At 44.5% G+C, this 14,717-nt stretch overlaps 1 protein-coding gene across 4 annotated transcripts in view; it reads right to left on the bottom strand.

Moving 5' to 3' along the window:
* The window catches only part of LOC139416258 (FYVE, RhoGEF and PH domain-containing protein 3-like), a 98,748-nt gene that overhangs the window by 29,975 nt on the left and 54,056 nt on the right, over positions 1-14,717 (bottom strand). The window contains exons 1-3 of one of the 4 annotated variants that reach the window (XM_071164706.1): positions 6,066-6,223; positions 5,419-5,465; positions 4,713-4,747 (exon numbers count right to left, since the gene is read on the bottom strand). The exons of the other annotated variants lie outside the window; for them this stretch is intronic. The gene's annotated coding sequence lies outside the window, so the exon portion shown is untranslated. Of the gene's footprint in view, positions 1-4,712; positions 4,748-5,418; positions 5,466-6,065; positions 6,224-14,717 lie in introns of those variants that run through there. 4 annotated transcript variants of the gene reach the window in all.

Below are 14,717 nucleotides of genomic sequence, written 5' to 3' on the forward strand. Positions count from 1 at the left end.
GTTTGGAAGGAACACACACTCTTAGATTTCAAAAAGGAGAACCCTTTTGGTTCCAGGTAGAACTCTTTGTGTAAAGGGTTCTACCTGGAACCAAAAGGGGTTCTTCAAAGGGTTCTCCTGTTGGGACACCCAAATAACCCTTTTTGGTTCTAGATAGCACCGTTTTTTTCTAAGAGTGCAGTATTAATTTGCCTATAAAGAGACAGCACGAAAGAGTCATGGCTGAGACCAAATACCCAACAGCTTTAGCCCCAGTCCAAACAGACCTGACCGATGCAGTTCTATACAGTCCCAGCCCCAGTCCCCCTGAGTGGTGCAGTGCAGTTTGTAAGAGTGTAAGAGGGGAACAAACGACCTTCACCCCAATGCCTTTGTCATGCTGCAGTGAGCAGAAGGGACCAGAGAGGACCCAGAGATGGAGCAGAGTGGAACCAGAGATGAACCAGAGAGGAACCAGAGATGGAGCAGAGAGGAACCAGAGAGGAACCAGAGATGGAGCAGAGATGAACCAGAGAGGAACCAGAGATGGAGCAGAGAGGAACCAGAGATGGAGCAGAGATGAACCAGAGAGGAACCAGAGAGGGAGCAGAGAGGAACCAGAGATGGAGCAGAGATGAACCAGCGAGGAACCAGAGATGGAGCAGAGAGGAACCAGAGAGGAACCAGAGAGGGAGCAGAGAGGAACCAGAGATGGAGCAGAGATGAACCAGAGAGGAACCAGAGAGGGAGCAGAGAGGAACCAGAGATGGAGCAGAGATGAACCAGCGAGGAACCAGAGATGGAGCAGAGAGGAACCAGAGAGGAACCAGAGAGGGAGCAGAGAGGAACCAGAGAGGAACCAGAGATGGAGCAGAGAGGAACCAGAGAGGAACCAGAGAGGAACCAGAGATGGAGCAGAGAGGAACCAGAGATGGAGCAGAGAGGAACCAGAGATGAACCAGAGAGGAACCAGAGATGGAGCAGAGATGAACCAGAGATGGAGCAGAGAGGAACCAGAGATCCATCAGAGAGGGAGCAGAGATGAACCAGAGAGGAACCAGAGATGGAGCAGAGAGGGAGCAGAGAGGAACCAGAGAGGAACCAGAGAGGGAGCAAAGAGGAACCAGAGAGGGAGCAGACAGCCGCCTGCATCAATCCTGACACCAGGCCAGGGGAGAGAGAGGTGAGGCTTCTGCCTCAATGCGTCTTCAGAGAGCTCTTTGATAGGTCTGTCTATATTTAATACATCTCTATATCCTGATCCTCCATCCATTCAGACTGTCTGGGAGTGATACTGGCCTGTGTGTGTGTCTTACTTTCTCTCTGTATGTCTGTGATATCAGGCTTTTTGAGAAAGTGTGTGTGTGTGTGTCCCTGTAAAAGTGCATCACAACCCACTCAACAGAACTACAAACACTGGGACAATGAGACCTTTAGCAGCTAGCTAGTTACATCAGGGAATTGTATGTCAGTGATTCCAATCATGTGATGCCTATAGGGGCTCTGTGAAATCCAGTCAAGTGAATTGAAGTGTGGACTTTGTAATGAGTGCTGTTTTGTGCAATATGTTGGTATGGTCACATAATGTATGGTTTGTGTTTGCATTGAAAGAGGGGGAAGTGTGTGTTTACAGTATATACACAGTATATGAGTTTACAGTTTAGCAGACGCTCTTATCCAAAGCAACTTACAGGAGAAATTAGGGTTAAGGACCCATCTGCAGATTTTTCACCTAGTTGGCTCTGGGATTTGAACCAGCAATTTTTCGGTTAATGGACGAAAAATTGTGCGTTTGTGTGTACGCCTGTGTGTGTGTGTGTGTGTGTGTGTGTGTGTGTGTGTGTGTGTGTGTGTGTGTGTGTGTACTTATGTATTACTATGCCTATGTGTGTGTTCCTGTGTACTGTATGTGTGTCTATGTGTGTGCGCCTGTGTGTGTGTGTCTAAGTGCTGCTACGTCTTTGTTCCAAGGGCCCTTATCACAGCCTTTGTTTAGACTGGCTGTGTGTTATCGGATGTGGTTGTCCATTAGACGTCAACGATAACCCCCGCAGTACATTATGATAATCGCTATGTAAACTAACATCCACACCGCTCTATCTCATGCAGGCTTAGGGGCTGTATCTATTCACGCCACACGCATCTCCAAAAGGATTAGTCCGGAGATGGTTGCGAGACCCCTGAGGAGCGCTTCCATGTGTAATTTGCTGTTTTCCAGCCCAGCTCCAGCCTGCAGCTTCAGGCACTGGAGGCAGAGCTCTGTGAGTCTGCAATAAGTCCTGCTACGCTGTCTGCCTCCATGACGCCCTGCTGAAAGGCGGGCTTTCCCACCCTGTTATACAATTTTACCAAACCACAGAGGGAGACGGAGAGAGAGGCTTTACATGCATCTGTGAAAGTCACATATTTTCACTTCAGACATAAACAGTATCTGTATTACACAGCCAATAATGCGTGCAGCTGCTGGGTCAATAGCAATGTACAGTAGCAAATCGTAAAATATATAGCCCAGTTCCAGCTCTCACCTTACCACTGTTGCAACAGAAATGGACTATACACTGTAAAGGGGTTACCGTGAATTTGACAGTAATTCACGGGCAGCTGTACATCTACTGTAATATACATACGGTACCAAAGCAAGTACTGTGTAATGACACACAGTAAAATACTGTATTATATCATGTAAAAAAGCGAATTCTCCCGTAATCTGAATTCATGAATGGATGAATGAAATTCATTGAGGGGAGGGGTATGTATTTCACAGTATTTTACAAGGGACGGTGCAAGCAGGATGGCTGCTAGGCAAAGTGTTCACACACTACGGGATATGAATTCATGTATGGTGTTTTATATTACTTGCATTTCTAGAGGCCGTAACAAAGGCTTCCAAACTGGCATTGACTTAAGGGTTAAAATACCAAAACGGCATGGCAAAATGTTTAACCATGTAAGGTTTAAGAGAAGTTGCCCCTTCCAATCTGTCCCCTCTACATTTTAAATTGATGGGGCACTTTAACCACATAGAAGTTAAATAGGTACAGAATTCTCACTCACGGGCGCAACAAATATAGCCTCGTACAAGGCATGGCTGAAACTATGTTGATGAGCCAGAAACAACAATAATATGAACCCACTATTGGTCAAAAGGATTTTTCACTCTCCAAGGATACGTTACTGTATTCTGTGGGGTAGAATTACAGTACCATTTGAAATACAGCACTTTTCCCACAATGCACAATAATTTACAGTATGCTGCAGTAAAACATTTCAGTTCTTTTTACTGTTGATAATACCTAAAAATGACCGTATAAATGACAGTTTTCTGTTACAGTGGTGAGGAAAAAGCATTCTACAGTCTCCTATAGAGGAAAGCTGATTTCCGCCATTCATCAAAAATAATTGGTGTCTTGAACATCGTAAAACAGACTCTGGGATCAGCTTTTCGACACTCGATCCTAACCTTAACCATTAGGGGGATAAAATTAGAGCAAGTGGTTAGGGGCAACATCTATCTACTCTGACGATGTCCAGCTAAACCACTGAGAAACTCTTTGACTTTAGACACAGGTCAGGTCTTGGGAAAAACAAACAGTCTATAGCAGACAGACACTAATGAGACCGATGGTGCCATAGGGGTCTGGCATATGGAAACATTCCATAGTCATGGTTACCTAAGACAGTGAAATCTGGCCCGCAGATCAAACATCCTAACAGTAAACTGGAAATTGATGACACAGCACCGAGAGAGGAACTACATCTACTTAACTCAACTCTACATAACACTCAACTCACCTTTGTACAACTCTATACAACTTCATACCACTGTATACAACTCTACACAACTATACAACTCTACACAACACTCACAACTCTACACAACACTCCCAATTATACTACGCCTCTATACGATACTGAAAACTCAAACGTTTCCAAAGGTCTTGAAGACTAAAGGTTGTTCAATTGAACAACGACCTAAACCTGATAGCCAGACTGTGCTTATTTTAGGAGTGTTAAAGACAAGAAAAGACAAGAACAAGAAAGAAAAAGCTACCGTCTCGTTGAATATTCTGCCTTTCCTTAGATACCAAGAATCCAGTGAACCATTTCAATAGGAAAATCCAACACACCTTCCTTGGCCAACAAGGTAACTCACATTCTCCCAGTGTGTGTGAGTTTGTGTGTGTGTGTGTGTGTGTGTGTGTGTGTGTGTGTCTGTGTGTGTGTCTGTGTGTGTGTCTGTGTGTGTGTGTGTGTGTATAAGACCGGAAAGCTCTCTGTGCCAGCTCCCTGCACACACACCCTGGAGCAAAAACTAAAACTCAGTCCTGCATAACACACATCTGTAGTTAGGTGTGCTTTAGTCTAACTGCACCTGCCAAACCTGCCTTATACACACCTTTCCCCGTGCCCAGCTGACGTGTGTGTGTGTGTGTGTGTGTGTGTGTGTGTGTGTGTGTGTGTGTGTGTGTGTGTGTGTGTGTGTGTGTGTGTGTGTGTGTGTGTGTGTGTGTGTCTGCGTGTGTGTGTGTGTGTGTGTCTGCACTTCACAGAAACAGACACATTTGAATAGTAACCACACACATGCAGATTGACAGTTATGGCAACAGGAGGTAAACAGATTTCCTGATTACCCCTGTCTATGCAACAGTACAGGGCAGGAGCCTAGATCAAACATGACCACAACGATGGTCCACACACTGCATGAACACTAAGGTTATGGGAACAATATGAACCTCTGTGTCTGGTACTTTACACACTCCGCCAGGTCCTGCTCAGAATGTCAGAGTGGTATAGTTATGTGCACACGCACGTGATTAAAAAGAGGGAAAGGTTATTATAGTAAACTAAAACTAATCATGAAAAAACTATTTAGTAAACTGAAATAAAATAATTAACAAAACCATCATGAATTATGTTCAGTTTCAGTGTTTTGTTCTTCTAAACTTTGGGCAAAAATGTAATGGGGGTTTCAATGGGCAATCCAAATCAGGTCTGAAAGCTAACTGAAACTAAACAGAATTTCTAATCAAATATAAAAACGAATATAAAAACAAAAAAACAAATATAAAAACACAAAACTATAATAACCTTGATCAGAACATAGCAAACAATTACAGGGCAAACAGGCACTAAACAATGTTTGACACAAACCGAGTAAAATAATACATTTGCTCACAGAGGGAGAGATGAGATTAACATTCTGTAATTATGAGAATCCATTTAACCGCAATTTAATAAACACACACGAGAGAATGGAGAAGTGGATTTCCTCTTCTAAGCTCCAATCATGATGAGGAACAGGACAACCATCACCACGGTGCCCTGGGGAGCAGCGGGTTGCCAGGACGACCTGACTTAGAAGGCCAACTCATCAATGACCATACACCATCATTATGGACAGGCAAAGGACTGCGTCTCTTAGGCAAGCTGTTGACTCACTTGCCTGTTCCTTGAGAGTGGAGATGGTGATGTCATCGCCACACACTCTAGTCAGAAGAGAACAGGAGAGAATGAGACGGACTCAGAGAGAACAGAACAACACTAGAGAGAGCAGTAAACGGAAAGACAGCAGTACTGCTAGCGCTAAGACAGTGGAAAGGTAGTGTGTGTTCGGATACACTGAGTTTTTCTGATATTCTAAGTCATTTGGACTGCGGATATGGAAGCATAAAGGTATCGTGTGTGTATTGTGTGTGTGTGTGTGTGTGTGTGAGACCTTGGTCTCAGTCTGAAATAAAGGTATGGTAATTTATACTACTGCAGAGAGTAGCGAGAGTGGAGAGGGCAGCATTTAAAAAAAAAAATATATATATATATATATATATATATATCATTGGCCATTCAGACTTGACCTCTAATGACAATCCTTACCCAGCTCCTGCATGCACATGTACACACAGGCATTCACATGCACTGAGAAGTACATACACACACAATATTCACTCTTCCCCTCCCCCTTTCTCTCGCTGAACACTGAATGTTGAACACACACACACACACACACACACACACACACACACACACACACACTGCTGCCAATCACTGCCAGGCCAGAGGCGACCCTGTTGGAGTTGTTTATTACCCACCATCCCTAGAGTAAAGTCTTCCTGCCCCAGTGCTGTCTGGGAGATGGATCACTCCCGACGTGGGAGCGTCTCGGTCGTCAGTCACCACTCCCCTGATCCCCCCCCAAGCCACATCTCCCAATCACACAGCTACCCCCACACCTACCAGCACTCTCTCTCTCCCCTTCACTCAGTAAGTCAGTATGCCATTCTCTGTGCGTCTCTCTCTCTCTCTTTCTCACAATCTCCCTCCTACGCTCTCTTATCTGCCTCTTCTTCTCTATTAGACAGTCCTTCTATCCGTCTTTCCCTCTCTCTGTCCACCTTTCCACCAACTTCTCTTTCTCTACAACTCATCCCTACCTCCCTTTCTCTCTGACCGTGGCCTCCGTTGTCTGTTGTCCTGACATATCGAGACAGACTGGAACAGACTCTCATCTAATGGCACTTGATTTATAATGGTCAATGATCAGAGCAGTGTTACACACGCAGACTAACACAGAGACACACAGAGACACACATACACACAGTGGATTGCATCCAATCTACTTCTCCATACTGCCACACTACGCTGACAGAGGCATCCAATGGGTTTCTCTCTCTCTCCATACATCTCTCTCTCAATCCATCTCTCTTTCCTTTCTGCAACTCTGAGACAGTAACGAGTGCTCTGGCCTTGATGTGTTTCTGATATTTATCCCCTGACGTTCAAACCCCCGTAATTACACACAGAGCTCCATAAAGGAGCTCCACAGGAGACATGTACACAGAGAGAGAGAGAGAGAGACAGACTGGAAAACACATGGAAATACACACACACAGACAGATACAAAGGCCCACAGAGACAACACAGAGATACACATAATTGACAATGGAAAACACATTGATTGAAATACTGTAAATACACAAATCAAACATATAAATGCAACATGTAACAATTTAAAAGAGTTACAGTTCATATTAGGAAATAAGTCAATTGTAATGAATTAATTAGGCCATAATGTATTGATTTCATATGACTGGGAATACAGATATGCATCTGTTGGTCACATAAACCTTAAAAGAAAAGTAGGGGCGTGGATCAGAAAACCAGTATCTGGTATGACCAACATTTGCCTCATGCAGTGCGACACATCTCCTTTGCATAGAGTTGATCAGGCTTTTCCCAACCCTCTTCAATGGCTGTCCGAAGTTGCTGGACATTGTAGGGATCTGGAACACGCTGTCGTACACGTCAATACAGAGCATCCCAAACATGCTCAATAGGTGACATGACTGGTGAGCATGCAGGACATGGAATAACTGGGACATTCTCAGTCTCCAAGAATTGTGTAAAGATCCTTGCTACATGGGGCCTTGTATTATCATGCTGAAACACAAGGTGATGGTGGAGCAAGAATGGCACAACAATGGGCCTCAGGATCAGAGTGTATCTGTGCATGGTTACACGTGGTCTGTGGTTGTGAGGCCGGTTTGACCTACTGCCAAATTCTCTAAAACGACGTTGGATGTGGCTTATGGTAGAGAAATTAACATCTCTGGCAACAGCCCTGGTGTACAGTCCTGCAGTCAGCATGCCAATTGCACGCTCCCTCAAAACTTGGGACATCTTTTACATTGTGTTGTGTGACAAAACTGCACATTTCAGTGGCCTTTTATTGTCCACAGCACAAGGTGCACCTGTGTATTGATTATGCTGTTTAATCAACTTCTTGATATTCCACACCTGTCAGGGAGATGGATTATCTTGGCAAAGGAGAAATGCTCACCAACAGGGATGCAAACACATTTGTGCACACATTTTTGAGAAATAAGCTTTTTTGTGAGTATGGAACATTTCTGGGATATTTTATTTCAGCTCATGAAACATGGGACCGACACTTTACATGTTGCGTCTATGTTTTTGTTCAGTACAGTTTGAAAACACAGAGATCGATAAACACAGCCTGGCACCTGTACTGTACAAGTCAGACTAGCCTAGATCTACAGGGTAAGGTCCGGCATGGTTTGCTGTTGGACTGACGTCTACCTAGAACCAGAGCTGTACTGCTTAGAACTAAAGGACAGGATTCATATTTGCTAACTAGAGCAGATCTCTACAGCTCTAACAGCTCTAACAGCTATTTTCTACACAGGGGAAAGGCTCAAAAGTGGAAATGCAGTACAACAGCTGTTCTAGGGACACAAGGTATATAGAATAGAGGCTAGAGCTCTTCCCAATCGATGGCAACTCAACAGATTTCTCAGTCAGGTACAGTAGGCTACAGTACATTAGAGTGATACTGCAGCGTGCCTAGTTCAATCTGTGGATAATCCATACACATACAGAGGGATAAGGATCTCATCCAATCACACAGGCAAAAGTACAGTAACAGCTGGCCTCCCTCATTCAGATTACTACTCTACTACTGCACCTCCATTCATTTATCTCCTCCTATCTGTTTGATTTAACCAGACAACATCAGACAGCGCCTCTCTCAGACATTTAGACCTAAAACCAGGCTGCGTTTCTCCTAGGAAAGAGCCATGCCTCAAAGCCTCCATGGTATCATGGCTCCCCAAGCTACGCTACAGACGGTAAGGGAACGGGGTAAGAGAGGGATCAGGGATAAGTCATCCTACTCCTGCCCCTGTCAGTCCTAAATCAGGTCAGTGGGCACAGCAGTAGAGTGAATCAACCCAGCTCACACACTAAGTAGGAGTATTTCACCAGCTCCCACAGATTAAGACGGAAGGATTTTTGGGGGGGGGGGGGTGAGAAAGAGGACAGAGAGGATAGAGGATGAGACAGAAGGAAGGGGAGAGAGAAAGAAATAGAGAGTATGTTTAGAAGGGAGAACAAGGGAAGTGATAGAGGAGAACATTCAAGGGAGCCAAGCTGTAGTGATTAGAGAGGTCTAAATAACATGTGGACAATAATAAGCAAAGAGAGTGCTGACACACGCGCACACACACACACACACACACACACACACACACACACACACACACACACACACACACACACACACACACACACACACAGTAACAGTATGCAGCATGTAGGGTGCAGGCAGACAAAGAGCTAGCACCAACAAGGCCTGATGAGTTAATGCCAGAGAGACATCCTGCCTGTGGAGTCGGAGGCTAAATGAAGCAATGCCAGAGTGAATATGCTCTGGAGCAGGGGAAACCAGTGGAACAGGGCATTGTCATGGCAACAGGCCAGTTGATCCATATTGGTAAGATAGCAGGTGGGTCAGGGAGACTGGGACTACTACCACAGCTTCCCAGTTTCACACTTAGCCTATATATACACTGTTCATTTTCAGCAGGCACTTTTTCAAAAGGACTACACACTGTGAATACCATGCCTAAACCATCTGAGCTGACCGGAAGCCAACACTTCTACCCAAAGGTGTGTAGAAATCAAGTTTATCTGTTTGCCCTTTAATGAGCAGTCCAGTCCTCTTCTCCTTCCCACCTCTACAGGAGAGCAGTGTGGCGTGCAGACACCAGGTACTACGACAAAGCACTCTGTCAAACCAGTAACACACAGCCTCACACGCATGCACACAGGCAAACGGCAAGGCAACGTCTCAGGGGGAGAAAGTGTAAAACATAAAGCCCGGAGTCAGCGTACTGTTCATGTCGTGTGGTGTACAGGAGAGGTCAGATGTATGGGAGGATACAGATCCACTGTGGTGAGCTGATCCCCGTCAACAATGGCTAAAGTGCATCACAGCAGCCGAACATACTCACCAACACACTTGTACCATACGTGATGTAATATCAGAGCACTTGGAAGGCTACGGTGAGTCCACTGTTGCTTCCACTAAACTGATGACGGTAAGAGAGAAAAAAAGAGCGTGTGGTTGAACACAGAGATGAATCATCATGCATGCTGCTCACCAACCGTGACTGATGGATGTTACTGGGACTGGAAAACAAGCCCTTTATCTTAGGCTGGGTCCCTTTCTAGTGTTCTAAAATACAAGTAACCAAGACAAATAGGATTGCTCACGTTCTGAATCGTTCAGCGCGGTTCCTTCTCTAACACATCATTAACATGACACCCAAAAAGTCCGATTTCGTAACCTAGCACATCCCGTAATGAGCACCAAGCTTTGTCTACAGAGCAGTGTGCTTTCTCGAAGCGACTTTCGAGGATTTTAAACATGTTGTGGTGGTTATCTGAAAAGTTGTTGACACGTGGGTCGCAAAAAAGTTAAACTAACCTGACACTGAACGGAATAAAATGAGCTCAGTGCTCTGTGACATTTCGCAAAACACGCTTGTTGTGATACATCTTCAAAATAAGAACAGGAACTTCGCATACTAAAATGTCATGTCTCAAAATCGATATCTATCTTACCTCCATATCGTTTTGTGCTCCGGATTCGAGAAGAAAGACGGTCGGACCTGGCGTCTGGTATAATGCATTTAGACAGAGAGTTAAGTTAAGTTAACTGCACAAATGGATTGATTGCACAAATCAGTTGACTACATGTGTGGGTAGGATGTGGGGTATGCAGACCCGCAAACCACTGTGGCCCCTCATGATGAGTTCAGATTTTTTTGTGGCCCTCACCCCCATCAAAGCTGCCCATCACTGATCTACAGCTACTCAAGACAGACACACATCCTCTCATCGGAAAAGAGAACACACACATAGAGTAGCTGGTGGAAAACGACAGTCCCACCCTGACCACTGTCACTAGGGGGTGTTGGTTGCACTACAGTAAACATGAGTCATGGCCCTACCAACAACTAGCCTACTATAAAGAGATTTAACTTGGTATTCCTTGATTATGTAGATTCTGAGACGTGATTCCCTCTAGATTACAGGTCAATACTCTGTCTGCTATCTTCTACTGACTAAAGGCTTCTGATGTGTGAAAGTAGTGATTATCTTAATTAATATTGACTGTTCTGATTTCACCAATCACTATGACGGACAGGACCGGCTTACTGAATGACCAGCAGGTGACAGCATGATTGATTAATTGATGATTTTAAATGTGATTTTGAATGTGAATTATTATGTATTAAAGTCCACCTCCAATGCTACTGGTTACACACGTACAAATGCCAGCACAAACACACTAAACACACACACTCTCAGCTCAGTGTAGGTCCACTACTACTCATTGCTTCTGCAGGTAAGCCACATCCTCTAAGATGTCAAGCACTAAACTGAGAGAGACCACAACATTCCTGTGACACGTAACTCATTACATTCCCACGGCAACATTTTACACATCTTACTAACAGTCCCACCGCTACCACACAATAACATTCTACCGAGACCAAAAACACAGCCCTACAAAAGCAAACATTTCCCACCGCTACCACACAATAACATTCTACCGAGACCAAAAACATAGACCTACAAAAGCAAACATTTCACACAGCGCCCCCAAAAAACACACACTCCACACATACAACAACCTAGACACCTCTCACTGCCGCAAAATAACATTTCACTCAAACCCTAAATTCTCTCCCACACTGTAATTTACTGGCTATGTAACAGTACAGACAGTAGGGAGAGAGAAACACTCTGTGTGCTTGTGTGTGTGTAGTACAGCCTGCAGTATCACTTGGAGACAGTTTATCAAGAGACCAGCAGCAGGAAGTGGCATTTAAAGAGGCAGTGTGTGTGTGTGTTTATTTAGTGTGGTTTGCTATCACTGACAGGGAGGGATGAGACCAGCTTCCCCCTCATCCTCACCCCTAACCTCTCTCCAGCCTGGTTTCATACCCCTCCTCCCTCTCTTTTCCTTCACACGTGTGGTGGGGTCCTCCTTAGGACCGGACGGGTGTGTGCCTGTAGATGGGAGTGTCACCCTGTTTGTTGACAGTCAGCGTGGTCCTGTGGGGGAAGATAGATACAGTACTGCCTGGGTCTGGGGTTGGGATTGGGGTATCGCCCAGGACAGGACAAGCCGTGTCCAGACCACACCAGCACACTGATGGAAGGGGATGAGAGGAGTGGAGATGGAGGAGAGAGAGGTGAAAGGGGTGAGGACAGAACAGAAGAGACCTGGGAGAGGATGTGTGCTAGAGGTGGGATAGGTGGAGAAGAGAGATGTGGAGGTGAGAGAAGAGGAGATGGAAGGGGTGAGGGTGGGTGTGCGGAGGGCATGACAAGGGGCGACACCCCCCACTGATCTCCTGTGCTGATACACGACTCTACCCAACAAACAGACAAAGGTCACTGCACATTAACTGGGCTTTAGTATCTTAATTTGACGTCAGTACCTGTTTTATAAAGTCACTCAGTGTTTTGGGCCTCAAAATGGCAGCGTCAGCATGGGAACGTTCCAAACTTTGAAGAGCTCTCGCCAATCATGCTCCTGTTTTCAAAACTATGCGGGGAATAATATGTGAGACTCAGGACTCGGAGAGAAAGGTTTAACATTTCATGTGACTCTTGTACTTGAAACCATAACAAAATGGGACTTGGTCATGTGATATCCCTGAAAAAGACAACAACTTCTGACCTTCTCTCAAAACACCTCAAACAGTAGTCTACAGTCTTCAGCAGAGCCTCCCATCAAAAAAAGAGTAATGTTGTGTTGCTACCATGCTGTGTTGTCATGTGTTGCTGCCATGCTATGTTGTTGTCTTAGATCTCTCTTTATGTAGTGTTGTGGTGTCTCGTGATGTGATTTTGTCCTATATTTTCATTTTAATTTGTACTTTTAATCCCAGCTCCTGTCCCCGCAGAAAGCCTTTTGGTAGGCCATCATTGTAAATCAGAATTCGTTCTTAACTGACTTGCCTACTTAAACAAAGGTTAAATAAAAACAATTTCAATTTTTAAAAATCCCTCAGTTCATCGTGATAGCTAGCAAACACACTAGCAAACACACACACAAACACAGTGGAGAGTGGGAAAACGTGGCCTTGGTTATAGAGCACAGTGTGTTGCTCTGCTATAGGGGGAAACTCTGGAGCCATTAGAGAGGAAATAAGGTCCTTTATTACCCTGTCTACTCTACACCTGAGGCATGTTAGCAAGCCCACAGGAGACATGCCACTTTCCTGTTCACTCAGTTAAATCATGTAAACTGGCCAGGCCAGTGGGCTCTTAATGAGAGGGCAGTCACCAGGGCCTGTTCTTGCCTCTCTGCCGCCCAAGGCAAGACCAAAAAATGCTGCCACCGCAAAACTAAAATAGTCCCAGTAAGCAAAATTACTTTGAAAAGACATCTAAAAGATATGTTTTCCAGACTTTGAAGTTAGGTTAAATTTAGGTTCGGGATGAAAAGGTGAAAGGACGTATTTTCTGGACGTATAAAATATAAAATACACATCCTCCAGGATGTTGAAAAGGCACCAAAGATGTTGAAAAATGTGTATTTTCCAGACTTTGAAATCAGGTTCATTATTGGTTCTGAATTATAGACGTCTATTTTTGACTGGTCCAGACTGGACCAAATCTGAACCAAACATAGACATCTATGATCATTTCAGATTTGGTTCGGACCGTGACAAAAATGTGGATATGGAAATCAAGGCAGGTACGGGCTGCACCAAAAAAATATGTCCAAAAGGCATCAGCATCTGTCCGTGCTTACTGAGGTGTAGCCTGAAATAGAGTTTTATGAACACCCATCTACGTGATAAGCCTACTGTTTGTAAAACACCAAAAAAAGACGTCCCAAAGACGTTGGCTCCTGCTTACTGAAGTGTAGCCTTCCATGTCAGCCAGAAATGGAATGTTATGAATGCCCATCCATGTGGTAGGCCCACCATTTGTAAAACAGGCTATTGAACTGACTTTATTAGTCCTGATTCCTGTGACCAATTCAATTTGGCTATTTAAGCTCTGAATATCAGCTACACAATTTTTGGGGGAGATATCGTGAGCCTATTTACAATGTGTTTACACAGCAGGAAATGCAGGAGTATTTTATTTTTCGCTATGATCAGCTTGTCAAAAATCACTGAATCACGAAAACAGTTGTAATTGACTCCGCATGTTAATTTTGTTGATTGGGCGCGATTTAGCTTAGCCTATTTGAGCGGAAAAACCTGCATGGATGATGTAGAAAGTGTCGATCTAAATAAATTGTCATACATTTTATCTCCAGCCTGTAAGCCACATACTATTTTTTACCATATCCTGTATCATCTACATGATTTATGTTAGATGTTTTTTTATTTACGGAACGTTGGTGGAGCACCACAGCGATGCATCTCTCCAACAGCATCCTGGAAAGGTGCGCTGGGAATGGACAAGCAAAATATTTTGCCTTTGACAAAGTGGGCACTGCTTATCACAGGGCGGCATCAGGTGTATAAAATTCAAGCACACCGCCATGCAATCTCCATAGACAAATGTTGGCAGTAGAATGGCCTTACTGTAGAGCTCAGTGACGTTCAACGTGGCACCGTCATAGGATGCCACCTTTCCATCAAGACAGTTTGTCATATGTTTGACCTGCTAGAGCTGCCCCAATCAACTGTAAGTGCTGTTATTGTAAAATGAAAAGGTCTAGGAGCAACAACGGCTCAGTCGCAAAGTGGTAGGCCACACAAGCTCACAGAATGGGACCGCTGAGTGCTGAAGCGCATTAAAAATTGTCTGTCCTCAATTGCAACACTCACTACTGAGTTCCAAACTGCCTCTGGAAGAAACGTCAGCACTGTTTGTCGGAAGCTTCAGCAAATGGGTCTCCATGG

The sequence above is a fragment of the Oncorhynchus clarkii genome, chromosome 9 (assembly GCF_045791955.1).
Source record: "Oncorhynchus clarkii lewisi isolate Uvic-CL-2024 chromosome 9, UVic_Ocla_1.0, whole genome shotgun sequence".
NCBI classification, from domain to species: domain Eukaryota; kingdom Metazoa; phylum Chordata; class Actinopteri; order Salmoniformes; family Salmonidae; genus Oncorhynchus; species Oncorhynchus clarkii.